This window comes from Ixodes scapularis, unplaced genomic scaffold (assembly GCF_016920785.2).
Source record: "Ixodes scapularis isolate PalLabHiFi unplaced genomic scaffold, ASM1692078v2 PGA_scaffold1__304_contigs__length_218370807, whole genome shotgun sequence".
NCBI classification, from domain to species: domain Eukaryota; kingdom Metazoa; phylum Arthropoda; class Arachnida; order Ixodida; family Ixodidae; genus Ixodes; species Ixodes scapularis.
In genome coordinates, this window is record NW_024609846.1 from 20,564,242 (window position 1) to 20,589,561 (window position 25,320).

Genomic DNA, 25,320 nt, shown 5'->3' on the forward strand with positions numbered 1-25,320 from the left:
AGCATTTTGCTGCTGTTGCTATTCTAATGAATTTGGTATATTGAGCGTCTGCTTAAAATTTGGTTTTAACGCGGACACACTCGGTAACTAGATGAAAAAAAGCAGATACATATTTTTTCTGTAAAACGCTAAACACCTATGCAACACAAGTGATTTTCCCCCGAAGGTTACACAGATGATCTCAGTATTTGTTTTAATAACACACAGATATGACCGGTTTTTATATTATCCTAAAACACACTAATTATATGTGCAGGATTCTGTGTCATTTGCTGGCTTTCATGTGCAATTATCAGGATCTTGAACGCACGGAAGGATGAAGTTGTCCACGAAGGGCTTAATTCTAACGAAGTACATCGGAAGATGGGTGACGTTACATGGCAACTCGGTAGCGGTTATTAGTCCCATCAAGTTCCAGCGGTCATCCTTTGCTTAGTACACCAGCGGGCCTTCACTGTCGCCCTGTTTAAGAATCCAAAGTCGAATAAGACAAATTAAAGAGATTAAATAGCGGGAACCCACGCGAAAGCTAATTTACATTGGTTCACGTCTAATTAGGATAAAGCGCATTGTGGGGCAGCCATCGCGCTAGTTTGACGCCTTCCATTTTTGCGTCAAAGAAACCTGTGGCTCGTATTTACTAATAAGCGTACTCTCATCGAAAGGTAATTCGAAAGCAACGTGTCTGCACGGCCACGCACTCAATTTGTCTTGTAGCTCAAACCAGGAGCCACTAGACATTAACAAATATTTGAGTGTGGAACGGGTTTAGTTTACAATTCCGAATGTTGCTGAAAGCAGTATAGGCGAAACTATATAAACACCAACTCCCGACTTTATGCTTATTGTTGTCTGTCCTGTTTGGCTAACACTTTACGTCCGCTACTCTGGAAGCTTTAGAAGTTATAACAATGAGTTCTAAAATTGCCAATCAAACTTCCGTGATCACCTCAGAGAGCAGTACATCGAAGAGCTCTACTGGAGGTCACAGAGAAAGTGTGAATACACCTGGGCTCCTATTTCTTGGAGCTTGTTTCTATACCGAGTTCACTTATAAACTGACAGTGCGGAGGAATCAACGTTGCTTGTTGGACCAGTTCCATGCCTATATTTTTTCACACAATCGCGCTTCCGCCCATACTAGCGCGCCGAGAGCGGAGTCTGTTCCTGAGAGGAGGCGGTTAATTGACCCGGCGAGCGCGTAGCTCCCACTGCACTCTCAACTTAGAGGTGAACGAAGTATAGGCAGAATGCTGAACATTCTGAGTTTGTTGGTACTCTCAAGAAAAAAGGGTATAAAATGGTGTATCGTTACACCCTTTGTCCCATATGATACACCCCAAAGCTTCATTTTAACGTACTGAATCCTATAGTCGAACAGACGGCCCGAAATTTTACGACAGGCTTGATAAGGGTGCGATATAACTTTTTAAACAGCTGAGGTACGTATCAAAGACTACATAAAGAAAACACCGAGCTTTTTGCAGGAGGGCCAAAAAAACTCCGATTTTATATATTTTTTTTTTAGTCACTAAAGGCCAGACGGCGCCAGGGAGTGTAGGGTTCCGGAACCTTACACTCCCTCTTAGTCTCATTATCTCCGCGACCACAATTGAGTGCGTTCTTAAAGGGGCCCTACAATCATATTTGAGCATGTACCTTTTTTGCGGTTTCCACGTCTCTTGGGGTTCGGGCAAGCCCGCGGGCACGGAGAGGGTAACTAAATATCAGTGCGTCATATTTTAACTAAACGACGCGGAAACCTCCTCCACCAACGAGGGCGACCCGTAGTCCCGAAGGCGCGCAAAATGTGACGTGCTTGGTCCTGGGCTTACTACTGGTCGGAACTGCTAAAAGGTTCGTTTAAGTCGAAATAGAAGGTATAAGTGACGCGAACCGTTTCAATTACTTATAAAAGTAGTTTTTGTTCAGTATTTTAGATCAGAAAAGAAACGAATGCAGTTTATAAAGTACAGAAACAAGAAATGACCCGTCGACATACCCGCCACCAAGCGGTGGAAAGGGCGGCGCATACTAGAAAGGAGTAGTGGGATCAGGCGCCGACAGGGAAGGGTCCCGGATGTACGCGGCGGCGCTGCGGTCGTATGGACAGGAGGATCCGACCGGCTCCGAGCGTTCCGAAGGCCTTCGGCAAGAAGCTGTGTCTTGCGGTTTGGTCAATTCGCGGTATGGTAGCGCGAAGTGGCTCCCATTCTGAACCAATATTTACCCCGTGTTTGCTGTCGTTTCTGGCCAATGAAGTGTCATGCCGGGTTAGTGTTTAATCGCGCAGCAAATTCAATGAGAGCCGCTCTGGCAGCCAGCTGCATGCAGCCTATTTAGACCATGCTTTAGTGAAGCCCTCCTGCGCCGTCAACAAGGAGTGTGGCAGGCGTGAGCGCTCAATGAGCTCACTATCCCTCCACTGTTTCACAACCACTTAAGCAACCAAGGACGTCATAATGCAGGTTATTTTTTGCTTGTTTTTGTAATTTTAATTTCCCTATAACTTTTAAAATAAAGCTAATTTTGAGAAAAGAAAAGTTTCACTAAGTTACTACGTTCAGTGCGCACAGGTTCGGTGCAAATTAAAAACCAATAAAAAAGTCTTTGCGGGGCCCCTTTAATTGCTGTCGCTAGAAAATGTTGCATTCGGAGTATTTCCAGTAGTAATATTACCGGGAGTGCCTGCACTCCTTGCGCTGCCAGATGTTTTTTTAGGGCGGTTCAGCGCCTGCGAACACTTACGTAATATTGAGATTGACTGCGGAGATTTTGAATCGGAACGTTTTTAAAGAGCTCCTGAAAGAATGTCGTTTTTTTTTTTAAGTTTTCATACTTGCCTTATTGGAACTTAATTGTGCATAGGTTACTAAAAAAACGCTTGTCCCCACCATGCATGTAGATCCAAAGTCGTGCATAGCGCAAAGGATGTTTGAATGAAGTGACGACTCGTTATACATCCCTCGCATTTCTGATTTGGGATTAACTAAACTCGGGCTCTTGGAGCATATCAAAATTTTATTTTTGGCCAGGGCACTGGCACCGCATCAGGATCATAGTAGTCTTCGTCATTCTCGCTTGTGTCTATATTATAAAATCAGATGGAAGCCGAACGATTAAGCTGACCATAATATATTCTTCGTAATTCGAATTGAACTTGGAAACCGTGAAAAATTCTCTAAATAAGCTCAATCTTGCTAGATTGATCTTTACTATTTGAGTAAAGTTTCATGAAAAAAAATTAAAAAGTGCAAAGACATTTTTAATGCGAAATTGAGTTTAGTATATCTGTATTTTCAACTCCAGCTAAAATAGTTTAACGTTCGTGGTATGAGAGAATCTTAACGATATTAATTCTCCAGAGGAGGAAAGCAAGTAGGACAAAGGGCATGCACAAATCTCTAAACACAGCTAAGGGACTTGTACGCGCCTAAATATTCACCTGGTCATGGTTGGTAGAGCACTGCACTGGAAATGGAGACGTGCCTGGTTCGATACAAGGGCAAAGGGAATGTTTGCAGTCGTGCACCAGTAACCTAGCTGTGTTTGGAGAATTGTGTGTTTTTTTTTCAGGGATTATTATCGTTATTTTTGTCCAGCTTGCTTGCACCTTTGCATTGATTACGTTAACATCAAGAGGAATTTTTTTTTTTAGGTATGTTCAAGAGCATACTTCTTGGACGTCGCTGAAGATAGGGTGCCAGGATTTAAATCCCTGGAAATTAAATGATGAGACGATGAGAGTTGCAATGTTGGAACACATTTCGGAACGTGTTGAAGGCGAGCTTAAGCATTACAGCTGTGCTTTTGAGTTTTCAAATTAAAGTTGTACTAGTGAGCTATATTGTTAGTATTATATTGCTTCAGGCAGTGTGTCCTTATATCTACAGTTATTTGTTAGCACCAAGAATATCGCGGAATCAGACTTGTATAGATACTAAAAATGGCACTATTGAGAGAGAGGAATAGCTAGTGAAAATAAAATTATAATTGTAATAGATATTTAGTGTGTCTATGTCCCAGCAGCATTGATCCAAATGGATACGGGAACCTAAGCTGTAACTTGTAAGGCGCTTTTATAAGCAAGCTAATAACGCAGCAATGTTCTTAAAGAGACATTGACACCCCAAATGTCTTATTTTTTTTTTTGTTGTTTGAAACGAGAAAGGTTGTAGTCATAGACTGAAAAAATATCACAACGCAAAAGACATTTTCCCACAAGCGCGCGCTTTTTTTTCGCCTTTCTCTTTCTTTTTCAGCTCCTCGTAGCTTCTTATTTTTTACGCCAAAAGATATTACATTTAGAAGCTTTGTAAGGGACATTTTTATAATATTTAATAACGACATTCGTAAAACATGTTTTCGAAAGCAATTGCGAACGCAATACGGCTCTTGTTTTTGCAATACCGAAAATCGGAGCCCGCAGTGACGTCGACTCCTGGTTTTTTATCCTCCCTCGGAAAACATGGCGGCGCTGGCGGCGCTGGCGGCGCACGGCAGATATAGCACTGAGAATGATCGGTGAGAGACGAATCGGGTGAAGTTCTCATTTTTAGTGCCCGATGACCTTTTGGACATTGAAAAGAACATTGTCAAACTGTAAAAAAGAAAAAAAAAAGAAAAAAAAACTGGGTTTGGTATGTTTTACCGTAGTTTCGGTTCTAACTCCGCCGGGGCAGCCTTTCAAGCAGAAATGGCGCGACGTGGCCCCTCAGGTCACTGACTAAAGTCCACTACGCGTCCTTTTCGACCTCACACTGTTTCTAAGAATTCGAGGTCGCTGAAGAGCCCTGAATTAACTTCAAATTCGAGAGTGAAGCGTCGTCTGCTCACAGCAACAGGCGGCGGGCACGGAGAGGAGCGTTTGATCGTAGGACACGGGGGAACACGACACTTCGGGTCGGGATGATTCGGAGGCATGAAAGAAATTTGAGTGGCAGGAGGACTCAATATTTGACGTCACTGCACTAGCGCGGATCGCGTGGGTACTTCAAAATCGACTCTGGGAATTCTTTTTTTTTTTGTACTACACAAATACTGAATTTCCAAGTTTCGACGTTTGAGGATAATGTCCAGTCATCGTTTTCAATCATTTTGGATTGAAAAGGAAATCTTATTTTGATCTCTTAGTGCCCTTTTCAACACATCTGAGTGCATGGGTATACCCCACCTTCAGTTGCTTCTTGTGTATTCATTTCGGAGCTGGAGGGTACTTTTGTCAAGTCTTCTTCGGCATCAAACCAGTCCCTATCTTCAGACCAAGACTGGTTATTCAACATGACCACTTCAAAAAGTAGAAGAAAACGAAGGGAGATTGATTAATGTAGCTGTATTCTGCAGGCGCTAATATTTAGGAGTGCATCAACATCGTTAAATGATTACAGCAAACTGTTGCGAGTGTAGCCCCAGGTAATATCTATGTATAATTATAAACTATAATATTCATCGAATTCATTAAGGCATTGGCAAAACAGTGTGCCGTGGGCGTATCCGCAGCGAAGACGATTATATTGCTGTTTGGCACCATACATCACAATTGCTATCTTGAGGCTTGATACACACCGTGAGGACTTTAGAGTATGCATTATAACGACAATGTATAAATGCGTTTTTTGAACCAATGCAGACATTTATTAGAACAGTTTTGCAAATTTGGTTCTTGCATCGGGGCGTTGGCCAGTATGGAGTGACACGAATAAAAGTTAGTGAGACCAGCAACCGAGAGTTCACTTTTGTTTTAGAGCGCAGCTCTTCGGCGTCGCCGAAGAGCTGCGCTCTAAACCGCTTTAACCGCGGCGACGCGACGATCGGCGTCGCCGTCGCTTTGGCCGTCGGCGTAATCACGCGGTCTATCATGGGTAAATTTCCCCGCTAAATCTAGCGGAAAAATTTTTGCGGAAAATTTTTTCCCGCTACATCTAGCGGAAAAATTTCCACGCTAAATTTAGCGGAAAAATTTTCCCGCTAAATGTAGCGAAAAACTTTCCACGCTAAATCTAGCGAAAAAATTTCCCCGCCAAATATTGTCACGGGTGGTGACTAAAAACAATAGATAAACAGGAAGAAATGAACGTTTAATATGGCGAACTTGTGCCAAAAATAAAAGGGTACAAAGGATAATAACAGAACGTCGCGGGCGTCGAAGTCGGCGAAACCGCAGGATCGAGCGCTGGGGCGAGACTGACTCGACAAGGTCGCGAGCGGCGTCTTATCTAGAGTAAGTCACTATCTCGAAGATTCGGCGGAGAAGGTTCGAGCGTAGCGCGCTCGGGGCGAGAATGAACACGAACTTTCTAGAACAACATAAGCGGGAATAAACGATAAAAGTTATGTCCGGAGCAAGAATAAACGAGAAAGTTCTAGAAGTCCGTGACCCCTGCGCGCGGCATTACTCCCCCCATTAAAAGTGCATCGCTCCGATGCAACACAAAACAAAACAAAGCACATAAAAAGAACGGCAAACTAAAGAGTCATTTGAAACACAAAAGATCCACAGTCCTATCGAGCGTAGTACGGCTTCAGGCGCACGACGTGGACGACCTCAGGTCGTGGTGGGCGGCGTGACGATGTTCGTGTTCCGTCGGGCATCACCTCGTAGTTCAGCTCGCCGAGGCGACGAAGTACCTTGTATGGTCCATAGTACCGTTTCAGCAGTTTCTCACTGAGGCCGCGGCGGCGGATGGGCGTCCATACCCACACCCTATCTCCGGGCTGGAAGTGGACGTCCCTGCGACGAAGGTTGTAGCGGCCCGCGTCGACGCGCTGCTGGTCTTGAATGAGGAGTCGGGCGAGCTGGCGGACTTCTTCGGCCCGTTGAGCAACCACCTGGGCGTCGTCGCTCTCAGTGTCAGTTGGCTCATGGGGCAGCATCGCGTCTAGCATGGTCGTTACTTTCCGACCATGTACTGTACCAGCTGGAAGGATGTGAATCCAGTGGTCTCTTGAACCGCCGTATTGTAGGCGAACGTGACGTAGGGCAGCACCTCGTCCCACGTCTTGTGATCTACGTCGACGTACATAGATATCATATCGGCGATTGTCTTGTTGAGTCGCTCCGTCAGCCCGTTTGTCTGCGGGTGGTACGAAGTTGTACGACGGTGGCTGGTGTGACTGACTCGGAGGATTTCTTGGGTCAGCTGTGCCATGAACGATGATCCGCGATCTGTAATCAGAACTTCTGGCGCGCCGTGAAGGAGGAGGATGGACTCAATGAAAAACTTAGCAACTTCCACAGCAGTCCCCGAAGGAAGAGCTTTCGTTTCGGCGTACCGCGTGAGATAATCTGTGGCGACGATGATCCAGCGGTTCCCCGACGTCGAAGGCGGAAAAGGACCGAGTAGATCCATTCCGATCTGCTTAAAGGGTGCAGTTGGAGGAGAAATGGGCTGCAGGAGTCCGGCCGGCCTCGTCGGAGGTTTCTTGCGTCGCTGGTACTCGTGGCATGATCGTGCGTATAGGTGGACGGTCTTGGGGAGCTTGGGCCAGTAATACTTTTCACGAATACGGGCCAGTTTCCGGCTGTAACCAAGGTGTCCGGACGTCCGGTCGTCGTGGCAGGCTTGGAAGATCTCCTCTCGAAGGTCACCCGGGATTACCAGCAGCCACGGCGAGTTTCTGTCCCCAAAGTTCTCTTTGAAGAGTACACCTTGTCGAATGGCGAAGGTCGGCAGGGTTCGTGAGAAAACACGGGGCACGGTACTCCCGCGCCCTTCCAGGCGCTGAATTAATGCGCGCAGCTCAGGATCGTTTCGTTGACGTCGTGCCAGGTCGTCGTTGGTCACTGCTCCTAGGAAGCACTCGTCGTCATTGTCGTCGCTGCTGCCGGAAGGTGTTTCGACAGGGGCCCTGGACAAGCAATCAACGTCTCTGTGCTTGCGGCCTGACTTGTAGACTACAGTCATGTTGAACTCCTGTAGTCGGAGACTCCATCGAGCGAGGCGTCCTGAAGGGTCCTTGAGGTTCGCAAGCCAGCAGAGCGAGTGGTGGTCTGTGACTACGCGGAACGGGCTCCCGTACAAGTACGGGCGGAACTTCGTGGTTGCCCAGACGACCGCAAGACACTCCTTTTCAGTCGCGGAGTAATTTCTCTCCGATTTGGACAGCGTCCGACTTGCGTAGGCGATGACTCGCTCGGTGCCTTCTTGCACTTGAACCAGTACCGCTCCAAGTCCTGCATTACTAGCGTCCGTGCGAATCTCGGCTTCCGCATCCTGATCAAAGTGTCCTAGGACAGGAGGAGTCTGGAGTCTACGCTTCAGCTCGTCGAATGCCTGCTGCTGCTCCTCGGCCCATTCGAACTTCTGAGCGTCCTTCGGGAGGTTTCTGAGCGGTGCGGAAATCCTTGCGAAATCCCGAACGAAGCGTCGATGGTAGGCACAAAGTCCGACAAATCTTCGCACGGCCTTCTTGTCTTTCGGCGCTGGAAATGCCGCGACGGCGCGAGTCTTCTCGGGGTCTAGGTGGACGCCTTCGTTACTAACCACGTCGCCTAGGAACTTCAGTTCGTCATAGGCGAACCGACACTTTGACGGCTTCAGGGTGAGTTCGGCGCTCCGTATGGCTTGGAGAACTGTTTGGAGTCGTCGCAAGTGCGCGTCGAAGTCGCTGGAAAACACGACGACGTTGTCGAGGTAGACGAGACAGCTCTGCCACTTCAGCCCTGCCAGCACTGTGTCCATGACACGCTGGAAAGTTGCTGGCGCCGTGCACAGTCCGAAGGGCATCACTTTGAACTCGTACAGTCCATCCGGCGTGACGAAAGCTGTCTTTTCTCGGTCCCGTTCGTCGACTTCGATCTGCCAGTAACCGCTCTTCAGGTCCATCGATGAGGAATATCGAGAGTGGCGCACCCGGTCAAGCGTGTCGTCGATGCGGGGGAGTGGGCAGACATCTTTCTTCGTCACCGCGTTCAGCTGCCGGTAGTCCACGCAGAACCTTAGCGTTCCGTCCTTCTTCTTAACCGGCACGACTGGCGAGGCCCACGGACTATTTGAAGGTTGGATTATGTCGTCTCTCAGCATCTCTTGAACTTGCTCCTGGATTACCTCCCTTTCTTTAACGGAGACTCGGTATGGCGATCGATGCACAGGGCGTGCGTCGTCCTCGGTAACGACGCGGTGCTTCGCAACGGCGGTTTGGCGTACCTTTGACGACGTCGCAAAGCAGTCGCGGTATTCGGCGACGAGGTTAAGCAGCTGCCGTCGTTTCGGGCCCGGAAGCTTAGAGTCAATGTCGAGCTGCGCTGGCAACGCACCGTCTGGCTGAGGTCGCGAGGATTCGTCAGTAATCGCGGTGATTTCGGCGGGGTTTGGAGTTCCTCGACGTGGCCCACGGCTGCACCTTTCGTGAGGTGTTGCGTTTCGTTTCGGAAGTTCGTCACGAGGGCCACAGTCCGCCCATCCTGAAGTTCAGCTACACCCCTTGCGACGCCTATTCCTCTTCCCAGGAGCAATTGGAGGCTTCCCTCGAGAAGAACTTCGCCGCAGGAAGCTGTATCGGCCACGACGGGTACGACAACACTTGATCGCGGAGGCAGGTTCACGTGGTCGGTGGCGACTCGGACGGCGGGTGACGCTCTTTGGGCTTTCTCTGAAGGCGGAACAGGCTTCCGCAGTGTCAATCTGTTCTCACCAAGGTCGATGACAGCGCCGTATTCGCACAGAAAGTCCATGCCGAGAATGACATCTCTGGAACAGTCTTGTAGAACGACGAATTTCACAGAACACGTTTCGCCGTGAATTTCGACGCGAGCAGTGCAACTTCCGACAGGCGTGATAAGGTGTCTTCCGGCGGTTCGAATTTGTGGTCCTCCCGAGGGCGTCGTAACTTTTTGCACGCGGCGAGAGAGCCTCCCACTCATGACTGAGTAGTCTGCTCCGGTGTCCAGAAGCGCCGATGCGTCGTAGCCGTCGATAACAACATTTAGGTTGTTGGACACCGTTGCAGTGGCTTCGTTGCGATGCGTGGCGTCGGGGGAGTGGGAGCGCTCCGGCGTTTTTGGAGGCTCTTTACTCTGGTCGTCTTCGGCAACGCCACCTCCAGGCGTTGCCGCACTTAGTTTTCCCGACGAGATAGGGGGATAGGCTGTCCCGACGAGAGCGGCGGAAGGGCGAGAGCGCACGTCGTGGCGAAGGCGAACGGGAACCTCGGGGTCGAGTCGGCACCGGGGACAGGGGTCGTCGGAGGTATTCTTCAATTTCACGAGGGCGTTCACCGTACGTTGGGCGAGGGTCGTTTGGTGGAAACCCTCGTAGGCCCATTTGACGATAGGGGCACCTTCGATAGACGTGGTCGGCCTCACCGCAGTGGTAGCACAGCGGTCGCCTGTCGGCCGTCCGCCACACGTCGGTCTTCCTCGTCGAGGGTTGCTCCGGACGGATGTACTGGGCCTGCCCTTCCTGACGTCGAGGATACTGTGGCATCGGAGGGTCTCGTCGGGGTGGTGCCGTTGTCTGGCGGTTCGCTTGCGGCGGTCGTCGGGCCATGGTGGCGTAGCTCAGCGTTGGTTCCTCTGGCGTCGTCGTGTTGGTGGAAATTTCAGGCTGGACGGCTCGGTGAAGCTCCTCTCGGACAACCTCGGCGAGTCTTAGAGAGGACGGGCTATCTGCAGCGGGGAGCATCTTGCGGAGCTCTTCCCGGACGACTTCACGGACGATGTCGCGTATGCCGGAAAGGCCAGGGCTGATGTCGTGGCCCAATGCAGAAGAAGCAGCGATGCTCGAGTGCCGATGGTAATGGCTGGCTCTTGCGAGGAGGGCACGTTCCATGCTCGTAGCTTCCTTGACGAAATCTTCGACGGTGGCTGGAGGGTTGCGGACAAGACCACCGAAAATGTCATCCTTTACGCCTCACATCAGGATCTGCAGCTTCTTTTCGTCGGTGGCTTGAGGGTTGGCGCGAGCGACCAGGCGCAGAACATCCTCAAAACTGGTGATCGTCTCGTTTGCGCCCTGGGTCCTCATTCGAAGAAGGTTCTCGGCCCTCTCCCGTCGGTACTGGTTGGTGAATGTCCGTCTCAGCGCATCCTTGCAGGCGGTCCACGAGGTCAGGAAAGTTTCGCGATTTTTGAACCAGTGCCGGGCCGTTCCTTCGAGCGCGAAGTAAAGATTCTGCATGCGCTGTTCGTCCGTCCATTGGTTGTGCTGGGCAACTCGCTCTTATTGTTGTAGCCAGTCCTCGACGTCTTCGTGGGCGACTCGTGGAAAGGCGTCGGGGTCCGGGGTGCGACGGGCAGGTAGATGAAGGCAGGAGCGGCCGGGGTCTGCGACTGGTTGGCCATCGTCGTCTTCTTTGGCCTGGGCTTGTCCGGCAGCAGACCAAATTCAGGGGACTGACCTCTGGTACGGAGGCTTCTTCGGGCCTCGGCGTCTTCGGCGAAGGTAGCCTTCCGGGGCTGAGCACGTCGCTTGGCCGGGATGTCTTTGGAGGGGTACGATTGACGGGTATAGAATGGAATATCCAGCACCTCCACCAATATGTCACGGGTGGTGACTAAAAACAATAGATAAACAGAAAGAAATTAACGCTTAATGTGGCGAACTTGTGCCAAAAATAAAAGAGTACAAAAGATAATAACAGAGCGCCGCGGGCGTCGAAGTCGGCGAAACCGCAGGATCGAGCGCTGGGGCGAGACTGACTCGACAAGGTCGCGAGCGGCGTCTTATCTAGAGTAAGTCACTATCTCAAAGATTCGGCGGAGAAGGTTCGAGCGTAGCGCGCTCGGGGCGAGAATGAACACGCACTTGCTAGAACAACATAAGCGGGATAAACGATAAAAGTTATGTCCGGAGCAAGAATAAACGAGAAAGTTCTAGAAGTCCGTGACCCCTGCGCGCGGCAATATAGCGGAAAAATTTCCACGCCAAATTTAGCGGAAAAATTTCCCCCTAAATCTAGCGGAAAATTTTCCCTGCTAAATCTAGCGAAAAAATTTCCCCGCCAAATTTAGCAGGAAAATTTCTCGCTAAATTTAGCGGAAAAATGTTCCCGCTAAATCTAGCGGAAAAAATTTCCCCGCTAAATCTAACGGAAACATTTCCCCGCTAAATCTAGCGAAAAAAATTTCCCCGCTAAGTCTAGTGAAAAAATTTCCTCGCTACATCTGTCGGAAAAAAAATCCCCGCTAACTCTAGCGGAAAAAATTCCCCGCTAAATCTAGCGGAAAAATCTCCCCGCTAAATCTAGCGAAAAAATTTCTCTGGGGGGACAAGTGGAATAAGGGTTCACGCGGCCCCCGCCGAGGTCCCGTCACACCCCCAGGTCACGTGACCGCCGAGGTCACGCGACCCTCCCATGAGGTCACTTAACCCTCAGTACCCTTCCCTCCTCCTCCTCAAGAGCTGCGCTCTAATTCATTAATTTTTTTAACTTATAGTGCCTTCCCATCACAACTGCGCTTCATAATGTCATGCAAATTTTACCATTGAGCAAGAAACATTTAAAATTACGTGTTGTTTGCTTTGTTGATATTCTATAAAAGGGGATCATTTCTATGCGATTCTCGTGCATGCCGAAATCATTCTACCAAAATAACTAACTGCCTTGCGATTTCTGATAAAATACAGTGTTTTTATTTATCTGCTTATATGAATAATAAAACCATAAATTACTTTGACAGGAATTCAGCTGCCTCAACTTTGATTTGCTGCAAAAATCTTTGATTTTGTTTTTTCACACTTCGGCAGCTGACGCGAACACGTCATATTTGCTAAATCTATAGTCATGGTAGCATTCCTAAAAAGTTCGTTCATAATGTAGTTCTCTACGAACTTTGCGAACGACGAAAACGACCTTCTTTTGTCCGCCATTTTGCCCGACCAAAACGCTCCTATAGTTCCCTGGAATAGCGAATACTGCAGCGCCGCACTGCATCATCACAGGAGTCGTTGAAATATATTAGAATTTTGCGAAAAATGCCTTCGGCACAACCACACGAAAACAGAAGCATGAATAAACTCGAGTATTAGGGAAAAGCAGACCGTATGTTATCTTGCAACACATAGGAAAGCGAGTATTTGCGTGCGTTTAACAGGTAAAGCAAACACATTATTACATGTTATTGACGCTGTGTATCCGATTTCATTCTTGAACTATTTGTGGAATGAAGGATTATTTGAATCATCGATCACGTACAACGTTCACATTTTTAACTTTGCAATCTTGATCGGACATTTGCGAAATAATGTATGACTATACTCCGTCTCATCCTAGGATGGACTAAAGCCCAGTGCTACATGCCGGCGGGTCTAACGCCGAGCCTGGTAAAAGCCACGTAATATATTTCCTCCGTCGTAGGCATCAGTGCGCCGAGACGCCTCAAGCGGAGGCAAGTTTATCGTCTGCTTATCGAGCCCTAGCGGCGGCTCCGTCTGTTTACTACTACTGAAGACTGCTGAAGGGACTAAAGACCATGCTGGATGCGATGTGCTGAGAAGAAACCCGAGATCAGAAAAAGTGGCCATCAAGGAATGAAGATGAGTCGGATCGAGTGTTCGACACGAGAGCGGATGTATGGACAACGTGCGGAAGCGAGATACGGTTCCGGGTACGTACAGAAACATTGGATTGGCTAATCGACTTTATATCAGTGTCGCCTGCGCACCCTCCAGCTTGTCCAAGCAGTTCACATGTTAACGAAATATGGCATGAATGTTTATAAGACTGAATAGCGTGTACCTTTACTTCACCAACATAAAAGTTCCGCCCTATCACAACAGAGAGCCATTTGCGTAAAATTAGTGCTCTTAGTTCTCTGCAAAAATTTCTCCCGCGCGCACTTTTGAAATGCGAATGCGCGTTTTTCTGAGGTAGTGCTTCGCCCAACGGCTTTCAGGCGCTAGTTTATCACAGGGTGAGACGGAGTATAGTACGTACCAAATCCACACTTATCGATTTTTGTTTTGTTTGAGTGCATGTTATACAACAACATTTACCAAAGACAGTTTTGACAAAAATACCCTGACCTATGTGAAAGGTGCTGATGCTGTCGTAGTAGCCGTATATTTAAAAAAAAAGAATCGTGAAGCTTTTCTGAGCACTGTGTCAATCCTAGGTGCGTTGCGTAAGAAAAAAATTCAGTGTAATATACGCCAAGGGACTACACTTGGTCATCTAATACTACAGGTTCAATATTTATAGTTTATGGACAAAGAGGTACTATCGCGGACATTATGAGCTGAAACAGCGCTCCGGCCGGCGCACGGTACTACCTGCGCCGCCTGTCGCCTTGCTCCGCACACATGGCGCACCCCGAGTCCGAGAAAAATTCTCACTTGCGCTCGCTGCGCCACTGCGCTCTTCCGGCTGTCTGCAAGCGAGACGGTGGGTGCGACAGCGGGCATGTGTGGTAGGGTGGCGGGGGGAACAAAAGATTACACTTGTCGTTCCCCTTTTGGTATTGATTTACTTTACTCTATCGCGTAAAATCCCATAGAAAAAGCGCTGACTGTTGAAGAAAAAATATTGAAGTGTCTTAAATTTCAAGTGCGATTACCGTTTTTGAAAGTCAGATCAAAATACGTTGCAGGTTGTTTTTGTTTGATTATAGGTGCATGCACAAAGCGGGACATCGTAAAATATAGGCCAAAATCTGTATGCCGGATTTAGTCCGGCTCCAATGTATTTTTTTTTTTCTGTTTCACTGGTCACAGATGTTCAAAAAGCGGTAAGCATACATGTTATTGAGAAGGTTTTGTAACCTTGATTAGTATGAAAAGTTCAAAAATATTGTTTCTTTATTACTGGGCCTACTTGTTTGTTTCAAGCAAAACACGTTCCTGACAAGGCACCAGTTTTTGTTTACGAATTCTAAGTCTTAATAAGGTGGGACAAACAGTCATATATTTGTCAAGAGAAGGAGATTGAAACTTAGTCGAAACAATATTTGCAGAGGACATTGTCAGACACAAAAGATTAATAGTCGGCGTGGAAGTTCAACTGCACTATACGAGGACATCGGGATGAAGGAGGCACCCCTCAAAAATATCCGCGGTTAACGGCGTCAAACAGTGTGTCGCAACCGTAGCATCACGCTTTGTTCCAATCGGCAAAAGTCCAGTTCAGGGGGCCCTGAGGCGCAGTAAAACTTGCAAAAAATAATTTAATACCGCGTCATTCTCCCCTGACCCGCGACCACGGCTCTTATTCTGTCTGGTAAGAAATCATAGAGAGCGGCCACGAAGTCTGGCTGAGCCTCGAAGCCACTCCCATTCACCTCCCATTGCTCTCCACAATTTGTGGGCAGTGGCGCGGTGGAGGGGACGCCGTGGCATGGCTACCTTGATTTGCCTGCAAATGTTTTCGATGATATTCAGGTCAGCTCCTTTTAGGGGCCAAGGCAGCTTCGTCAGGGCAGCGCTCCTCGAAGAGAAACGAGCGTGACAGCGCATTTTCCACTTCGACGCTTTCTTGAAATGCACTAAAATGCATGTCAGCTGAAAACGTGAACACTGGGCTAGCAGACGGCCAGATGAGCGCAGTGGCGCAGTGAGCGCAAGTGATAATTTATCTCGGCCTCAGGGTGCGCCGTGTTTAGGGAGCGATGCGAGAGGCGGCGCATGTAGTACCATGCACAGGCCGGAGCGCTGTTTCAGCTCATATTGTCCGCGATAGTACATGGTAGCATTTTCAAAAGTCCACCGCTTTTTACAGTTTATACGCCATCTGAAAGTACAATTAGGGTAATCTAGTATAATAATGTGTTCTGAATAAGCGTCAATATTTCAGTAAACAACACAGTCATTAGCATATAGCCGGACGTATGAAAATTTATTATTTCGCAGTTCATTAATAAAGATAAAAAAACAACAGTCCCAAAAATAAAGGTTTCTGCTTTTTTTTATTAAGTGTAAAATGGCAACCCCAGTGGTGGCATCAACTGTTCGTAATTTTTTCCCGTTAATTATAACTACACGCAAGCAGCTTGACTCGATGTTGACACAGAAACATTTTAAAATATACCTTCTGTTTTTCATATTATTAGCCTTGTGTGTTTTGAACGACAACTTTATTAATTGATCTTACGTTCAGTGAACCCCCACCCAGCAACATACATGGGAACGTCCCAATCCGGATTGTCATTGATGTCGGCAAGACAAACAGGTTTAACGGTTTCTGAGTATTTTACAGCCTTTTCCAGTGTTAAGAGGCAATGTCAGACTAGAAAAAAAAGGTAAGGTACAGCGGTTTGATATAATTCGAAATTGAGTAAAAACAATATTATAATCTTTCAGGTTAGCACGGTGCGATACTTAAAAAAAAAGTTAAATTGAATTGCTAACCCTGTGCATGAACTAATCTGTGACGTTCAAAATATTAGTAGCGTTAATTGGTGTATTCTGGAGGACGATAAAACATAAATATCTTGAATGTATAAATGGAATAAGGCCCAGACGTTTCCCGAAATTCATGTATAGCCCTAAAGATAAAAGAGCCGCGTGCGCTTTATGAAACAAACCTAATTTTACTTATCTTGTCCCGCATTTATTCCGATTCCATGAGATGATGGCAGAAGTAGAAGATAAAAAAAAAATTGTACTTCTTAGCTTCGTCTAGTTGACGGCTACCAAGCACTATTTGAGTAATTGAGAAGTGTGAAGTACGAAATAAAGTTTCACAGAAAACATTAAAACAGTCATAACACGTTGTACCTTGCAGATTTTTATCATGAAGGCAACAAGTTTCAGTACATACACTCATGACATTAATTGTTGGATTGCCTGTTATTTCGCAAGCTACGCAAACAAAATAAATTATTAAACACTCTTCCGTTGCGGAAGAAAAGAATTCTCGCCAGTAATTAAGCTATTGGTGATGAGTTTGGCAAGCCTAGATAAGGCTCGTCAAACCATTTACCAAGCTTATTTTGACAGAATATTTGCTTGAACACTTCTGCCAGGTGCATGGATGGATTACTCGATAGGTTAATCTAATAAGTCCTCAACTCGCATAATTAAATAAGTCTCATGTGTTTTTTGGTAAAATATCATGATATTTTATATATTATTGTAGGAGAAGCGCTAAGTAGATTCACTCACCCTCAAACTCACACTCACACTCACACCAGAAAAACGGTCATTCACGTCGCGCTGACTTTCAGCTCAAATTGTATTTTCGTCTTCTTTCGTTTTTCTTTTACCCGCAATAAAATTGTCATCTCACTTCGTTCTCTTCTGTACAAAACAATTAGCAATGTCTATCGCACATTACCTTCGAGAATCAAGATAAAACAATTCTTTTTCCGTTAGCGTTATGGATGGACTACTAACACAGGTGTCACTTCTTTTTATGATGTGAGCTGCCTCTATTATCTCACGTGTTAACTGATGATGGTTCTTTCCGATTATGGTGCCATTTTTACAGTCCGCGGCGCACCCACAGTCACGGCAGTGAATGCCCAAAAGTCCTGAGTTTGCTAATCGGGTGTTGTTGTTGTGTTCCCTTAATCTGTCGTTAATACATCTTCCAGATTGTCCTATGTACTGTTTGCCGCATGATAGGGGAAAGGAATAAATCACTCCTTCTGAGCAAAGTGCGTATGGGGTTTTATGCTTTTTAGTGCAGGCGGTATTAGTTCTTGGTGTGGCGTTTACTTTTTTACATAGGCCTGATAGTTTGATGGGGGCGGAAAAGACTACGTCGATATTTGCGCGATTCCCAATCTTCTTCAGGTTATGAGAAATGTTATGAATGTAGGGGATGACTACCGGTCTCTGGTTACTGAATCTTTCGCGTGGCTTGCGGGATGTGATTTGACCTTTTTTAATCTGTTTAAGGAGACTTTTGGCGACTGAAGTTAATATATGTGAAGGATATCCCGCACTTACTATCCTAGATACTTGTCCTGTGAAGCTTGTTAGGCCTGAATGCGGGCAGGACTTGAAAATAGAGTTTTTGAAGCACTGATGAACTATGCCTCTCTTTACCAATTTGGAATGCGCCGAATTATAATTGAGGAGTGCTTTTTTCCCTCTTGGCTCATACGAACAACAGACATGACGGGGCTGAAGAGACAATCTTAGGTCCAGAAATCTTAAGGATCCTAGCTCTGGAAGCTCGTGCGTAATCTCCAAAGGGTTTAAACATGTTTTTAACTTGACGAGCACATTGGGCACATGAATCGGGAGGTCTTTTTCGTTGGTGTCCAGGAGTATCAAATAGTCATCAACGTAGCGGAACACCTTCACAACAGTCGAGGAATCTAAGCTCTTTTGAAGCAGTCTGTCGTGGTGTGCTAGGAATAAATCACTGAGAATTGGCGCTATGCAGGATGCAATGCAGACTCCCTTTTCTTGAAGGTATGTGTTACCGTTCCAAGACACGAAGGTAGACCTGAGGCAAAACGTGAGCAAATTAAGAAAGTTGCTTTGGGAAAGTCCTGAGGTATTCTGGAAAGCTATGGCACCATACGAGTCAATGCTGTCTTCAATGCACTCTAAAAGGCGTACCTGAGGTAAAGCATAGTATAAGTCTTTGATGTCAATTGAGAAGGCCTGGTATTGGTTGGCACTGTGTTCTTGTAAAAGCTTATGACCTCATATGAGGTTTTTACCAAAAAGGGGTCATCACCTGTTAATAAATTAAGTCTTTTTTGTAAAAATATAGCCAAAGATTTTTGCCAGGTGTCTCTTTCTGACACAATAACTCGCAAGGGACACTCAACCTTGTGCGTCTTGGCGCTGAAAAATATTTCTAAGCTAAGGTGTTTGCTTTTTTCAAAAGAAGGGCAAGGCTCTTTTATATTTAGGTCCTGAAGGAGCCTTTTAGCTTCCCTTTTTACTTTTGCTAATGAGATGCCGTCGTGACGTTGGAACACAGATTCGATTGCTAAAAGGGCTTTTACCCCGAACTCCTCTTTGGGCATGACAACAAAACCGCCTTCTTTTTCTGCTGGTGTTAAGGTTAAGGGATTCTCCTTCAAGTAATCTTCAACCTTTTTGATTGGCAGATGTCTTACAGAAGGTTTATATCGTGATAAAATGTCTACGCCCTCTGAAGTGCATCTATCACACTCAGATAAGGAAGTCCTTCTTGACGCTTGCCTTACTAGAGACAGTAGCTCAGGTGCCGATTTTCTGGGTTCTACGGCGAACTTGGGCCCCATACTGAGAACGTGCTGCACATGTTGCGGTAACTGTACGTCTCCGATGATGTGTACAAGATTGCAGGGACTCGAGGTTTTCGTTGGTGTGATCGCGCGAAGATGGTTTAGGGTGAGACGCCACAGAAACTCCGTCGTTCTTTCAGTAGTGTAAGAAATCTCTCGCCATCTCTTTTTTCCCGCCGAAGGACTTGCATTGTCACAGAGTTTAAAGTGAAGGCAATCACGGTAATGTCTTGTTTGCCTATGCCACTCGGATTGTTAGATTTTGCATACTCTCCTCCCGTGACCTACAGAGGGGGTAAAGCCCCCAAACAGCTCCCTGACTTCGGGGGGTAATATTTTCACCCGGAGACAGTAACCGTAGGTCCTCGCTTGACAAGTGGAGATGGCAATCATGGTGGTGAGGTAGGACGGGCTCAAAGATGGTCTTGCGAATGAGCCCGAAGTACTAGAAATGAAGTTTCTTAGAATGGATGCTTGGGCGAGTTGGGTATTCATATTGTAGGAGAAGCGCTAAGTAGATTCACTCACCCTCAAACTCACACTCACACTCAGACCAGAAAAACGGTCATTCACGTCGCGCTGACTTTCAACTCAAATTGTATTTTCGTCTTCTTTCGTTTTTCTTTTACCCGCAATAAAATTGTCATCTCACTTCGTTCTCTTCTGTACAAAACAATTAGCAATGTCTGTCGCACATTACCTTCGAGAATCAAGATAAAACAATTCTTTTTCCGTTAGCGTTATGGATGGACTACTAACACAGGTGTCACTTCTTTTTATGATGTGAGCTGCCTCTATTATCTCATGTGTTAACTGATGATGGTTCTTTCCGATTATGGTGCTATTCTTGAAGTCCGCGGCGCACCCACAGTCACGGCAGTGAATGCCCAAAAGTCCTGAGTTTGCTAATCGGGTGTTGTTGTTGTGTTCCCTTAATCTGTCGTTAATACATCTTCCAGTTTGTCCTATGTACTGTTTGCCGCATGATAGGGGAAAGGAATAAATCACTCCTTCTGAGCAAGGTACGTATGAGGTTTTTAGTGCAGACGGTATTAGTTCTTGGTGTGGCGTTTACTTTTTTACATAGGCCTGATAGTTTGATGGGGGCATAGGACAAACTGGAAGATGTATTAACGACAGATTAAGGGAACACAACAACAACACCCGATTAGCAAACTCAGGACTTTTGGGCATTCACTGCCGTGACTGTGGGTGCGCCGCGGACTTCAAAAATAGCACCATAATCGGAAAGAACCATCATCAGTTAACACGTGAGATAATAGAGGCAGCTCACATCATAAAAAGAAGTGACACCTGTGTTAGTAGTCCATCCATAACGCTAACGGAAAAAGAATTGTTTTATCTTGATTCTCGAAGGTAATGTGCGATAGACATTGCTAATTGTTTTGTACAGAAGAGAACGAACTGAGATGACAATTTTATTGCGGGTAAAAGAAAAACGAAAGAAGACGAAAATACAATTTGAGTTGAAAGTCAGCGCCACGTGAATGACCGTTTTTCTAGTGTGAGTGTGAGTGTGAGTTTGAGGGTGAGTGAATCTACTTAGCGCTTTTCCTACAATGTGAATACCCAACTCACCCAAGCATCCATTCTAAGAAGCTTCATTTCTATTACTTCGGGCTCATTCGCAAGAACATCTTTGAGCCCGTCCTTCCTCACCACCATGATTGCCATCTCCACTTGTCAAGCGAGGACCTACGGTTACTGTCTCCGGGTGAAAATATTACCCCCCGAAGTCAGGGAGCTGTTTGGGGGCTTTACCCCCTCTGTAGGTCACGAGAGGAGAGTATGCAAGATCTTACAATCCGAGTGGCATAGGCAAACAAGACATTACCGTGATTGCCTTCACTTTAAACTCTGTGACGATGCAAGTCCTTTGGCGGGAAAAAAGGGATGGCGAAAGATTTCTTACACAACTGAAAGAACGACGGAGATTCTGTGGCGTCTCACCCTAAACCATCTTCGCGCGATCACACCAAAGAAAACCACGAGTCCCTGCAATCTTGTACACATCATCGGAGACGTACAGTTACCGCAACATGTGCCGCACGTTCTCAGTATGGGGCCCAAGTTTGCCGTAGAACCCAGAAAATCGGCACCTGAGCTACTGTCTCTAGTAAGGCAAGTGTCAAGAAGGGCTTCCTTATCTGAGTGTGATAGATGCACTTCAGAGGGCGTAGACATTTTATCACGATATAAACCTTCTGTAAGACATCTGCCAATCAAAAAGGTTGAAGATTACTTGAAGGAGAATTCCTTAACCTTAACACCAGCAGACAAAAAAGGCGGTTTTGTTGTCATGCCCAAAGAGGAGTTCGGGGTAAAAGCCCTTTTAGGAATTGAATCTGTGTTCCAACGTCACGACGGCATCTCATTAGCAAAAGTAAAATGTAAAGCTAAAAGGCTCCTTCAGGACCTAAATAGAAAAGAGCCTTGCCCTTCTTTTGAAAAAAGCAAACACCTTAGCTTAGAAATATTTTTCAGCGCCAAGACGCACAAGGTTGAGTGTCCCTTGCGAGTTATTGTGTCAGAAAGAGACACCTGGCAAAAATCTTTGGCTATATTTTTACAAAAAAGACTTAATTTATTAACAGGTGATGACCCCTTTTTGGTAAAAAACTCATATGAGGTCATAAGCTTTTTACAAGAACACAGCGCCAGCCAATACCAGGCCTTCTCAATTGACATCAAAGACTTATACTATGCTTTACCTCAGGTACGCCTTTTAGAGTGCATTGAAGACAGCATTGACTCGTATGGTGCCATAGCTTTCCAGAATACCTCAGGACGTTCCCAAAGCAACTTTCTTGATTTGCTCAGGTTTTACCTGAGGTCTACCTTCGTGTCTTGGAACGGTAACACATACCTTCAAAAAAAAGGAGTCTGCATTGGATCCTGCATAGCGCCAATTCTGAGTGATTTATTCCTAGCACACCACGACAGACTGCTTCAAAAGAGCTTAGATTCCTCGACTGCTGTGAAGGTGTTCCACTACGTTGATGACTATTTGATACTCCTGGACACCAACGAAAAAGACCTCCCGATTCATGTGCCCAATGTGCTCGTCAAGTTTAAAACATGTTTAAACCCTTTGGAGATTACGCACGAGCTTCCAGAGCTAGGATCCTTAAGATTTCTGGACCTAAGATTGTCTCTTCAACCCCGTCATGTCTGTTGTTTGTATGAGCCAAGAGGGAAAAAACCACTCCTCAATTATAATTCGGCGCATTCCAAATTGGTAAAGAGAGGCATAGTTAATCAGTGCTTCAAAAACTCTATTTTCAAGTCCTGCCCGCCTTCAGGCCTAACAAGCTTCACAGGACAAGTATCTAGGATAGTAAGTGCGGAATATCCTTCACATATATTAACTTCAGTCGCCGAAAGTCTCCTTAAACAGATTAAAAAAGGTCAAATCACATCCCGCAAGCCACGCGAAAGACTCAGTAACCAGAGACCGGTGGTCATCCCCTACATTCATAACATTTCTCATAACCTGAAGAAGATTGGGAATCGCGCAAATATCGACGTAGTCTTTTCCGCCCCCATCAAACTATCAGGCCTATGTAAAAAAGTAAACGCCACACCAAGAACTAATACCGTCTGCACTAAAAAGCATAAAACCCCATACGTAGCTTGCTCAGAATGAGTGATTTATTCCTTTCCTCTATCACGCGGCAAACAGTACATAGGACAAACTGGAAGATGTATTAACGACAGATTAAGGGAACACAACAACAACACCGATTAGCAAACTCAGGACTTTTGGGCATTCACTGCCGTGACTGTGGGTGCGCCGCGGACTTCAAAAATAGCACCATAATCGGAAAGAACCATCATCAGTTAACACGTGAGACAATAGAGGCAGCTCACATCATAGAAGTGACACCTGTGTTAGTAGTCCATCCATAACGCTAACGGAAAAAGAATTGTTTTAACTTGATTCTCGAAGGTAATGTGCGATAGACATTGCTAATTTTTTTGTACAGAAGAGAACGAAGTGAGATGACAATTTTATTGCGGGTAAAAGAAAAACGAAAGAAGACGAAAATACAATTTGAGTTGAAAGTCAGCGCGACGTGAATGACCGTTTTTCTGGTGTGAGTGTGAGTTTGAGGGTGAGTGAATCTACTTAGCGCTTCTCCTACAATATGAATACCCAACTCGCCCAAGCATCCATCCTAAGAAGCTTTGTATATTAGTCACGAAAATGTTTTCATGACTTCTACAGAACGAATTAGATACTAATATCAGATGTTATTATACCGGAAGGCAATTAGGTTTCATTGGACGGCATGATATCCTCAGAGTATAGAGGGCGCAGTAAAGCTTTGGTGGCAAATGCAATGCCCCCCCCCCCCCCCCTCCACTGAAGTTTCATCATAAGGCTGGTTCACACCCTTGCATTTTTATGGGACCATATGCGTTGTGTAGATCCTCTTGTAACGAGATAACACGCTGCCTCGTACTCTGATGCCATCTATGAGGTGGCACAGGAACTGCATTACTCTAGTGTGAAGGTTTTGCAATATTTTCGATATCAATTGTTTCTTCTATATATCAAGAATGATCGTTAATTACATTGTTAAACGTTTCTTAACCCCATGGTGGAAAAAATGCACAAGAAACGGAAGTGTGGGAACATTTTAAATGCTCCAAAGTTACACGATTGATGACGTCAGCAAACGCGTAGCCAGGGGGTTTTCCGGTGTCAGGACACCCCCCCCCCCCCCCCCTCCCCCGAAACATTATTTCCAGCTTCCAGCGCAACCTGCTTAATGCGGGTCGCTCATAGAACTGGCAACGTTGCCCGTTACAGCAGAGTTATGAAATGTTTTATTTTATGGGCAACCGAACTCGCTTAATTGATCCTTCTCTAAATGAGGCATTCAAATGTCCAAACAGGTTTCAATTATTCTGTTCTAGCCTTTTGGAAATTTTTTTAGGTTTTAGAAAACTGGAATTTTTAGTCTTCCCTTTAGCTGTAACAGCACAAAAGCATTTCATAATAATCTATGCTGTCAGTACATTCATCATCCAGAAAGTGCATGATGTATGTAGTGTTGACGAGAAAAAAAGCGGGATTGAGACAAATATATAGTATATGCTGCAAGAGGCAGATCATTTAGATAATATTTTGAAGTTTTTTTTTAGTTTTATTAAGAAATATTAACTTAGTAGTTTAATTAGTTTAATCAAGCTTGATAACTATTAATTGTTATGGACAACATCCTGGTGAGGAAACAAAGTTCTTTAGAGCGTCCATGCGGTCACTTGCCTCGTGTTTGCCTTGCATATATTGAGAGTAGATACAGATGGTTCCAATTTTTTTGTTCCATTCTTCTCTCTCTGTTTCGTGGCTTGAATAGCTCCCGAGCAAAACTGTAAATGATTCCTTGGATGTGTTGCTGTAAGTTGATCATATGCGACTTTACTATTTCTGTGCTTACTCTCTACTTTGAAGAAACGTTATATGAACACGACCTGAGACCTAGTGCGTCCTCCTGTTTGAAATTATTCTCTAAACGGAACTTCAGCACAAAAGTTTGAAGAGTACTACATAGTGCTCTGCCGAAGACTTAAGCTTTGCATGAAGTTATACTTGTTTCATTCCTGAGATGACGCCGAAAGTGCAGCCTCTACTTTTAAGGCATCGAATGCTCTACAACGGTACGACATACTTTCAGACATTTGTCTCTCGGTTCGTGTATCTACTTTACTGTGTAATATACATGGTGCTTGTTTTAAGTTTTACAGATAGGCTTAATAAAAAGCCGTGAAAGTATTCTTACGCGGTTTGTGAAGGCGAGTTATATGGCAAAAGGACATAATATAGGTGGATAATCGTAACAATCAGTCGGCTAACCATGAAAAATTTTGTTAATGAACCTTTAAATTACAGACAATAGAGATATGTCTCCAATTAGAAACTTGCTAAGCATCATCGAAAGCAGCTACATTAACTCTTGTTCGGACAATAAAAGACCCAGGCAGCACAAAGATATTGGTCAAATAACGGACCAATATCGGTCAAAGTCTTAAGAAATAACGGTCCCATAATGATTTGCACCCCGGCTCCATATCAATCCAATAACTTGGACCAATCACGGTGAAAGTTTTGTGACCGATGTCGTCAACCGTTTTCTGGCCAATATCGTCAACCGTTTTCCGGCCGTCTTTTGAACCGTTTTACAGCC

General features: G+C 45.7%; 1 pseudogene; it reads right to left on the reverse strand.

The window, feature by feature from the left end:
* Positions 1-240: 240 nt before the first annotated feature.
* Positions 241-24,857, reverse strand: LOC115328049 (annotated as a pseudogene).
* Positions 24,858-25,320: the final 463 nt, after the last annotated feature.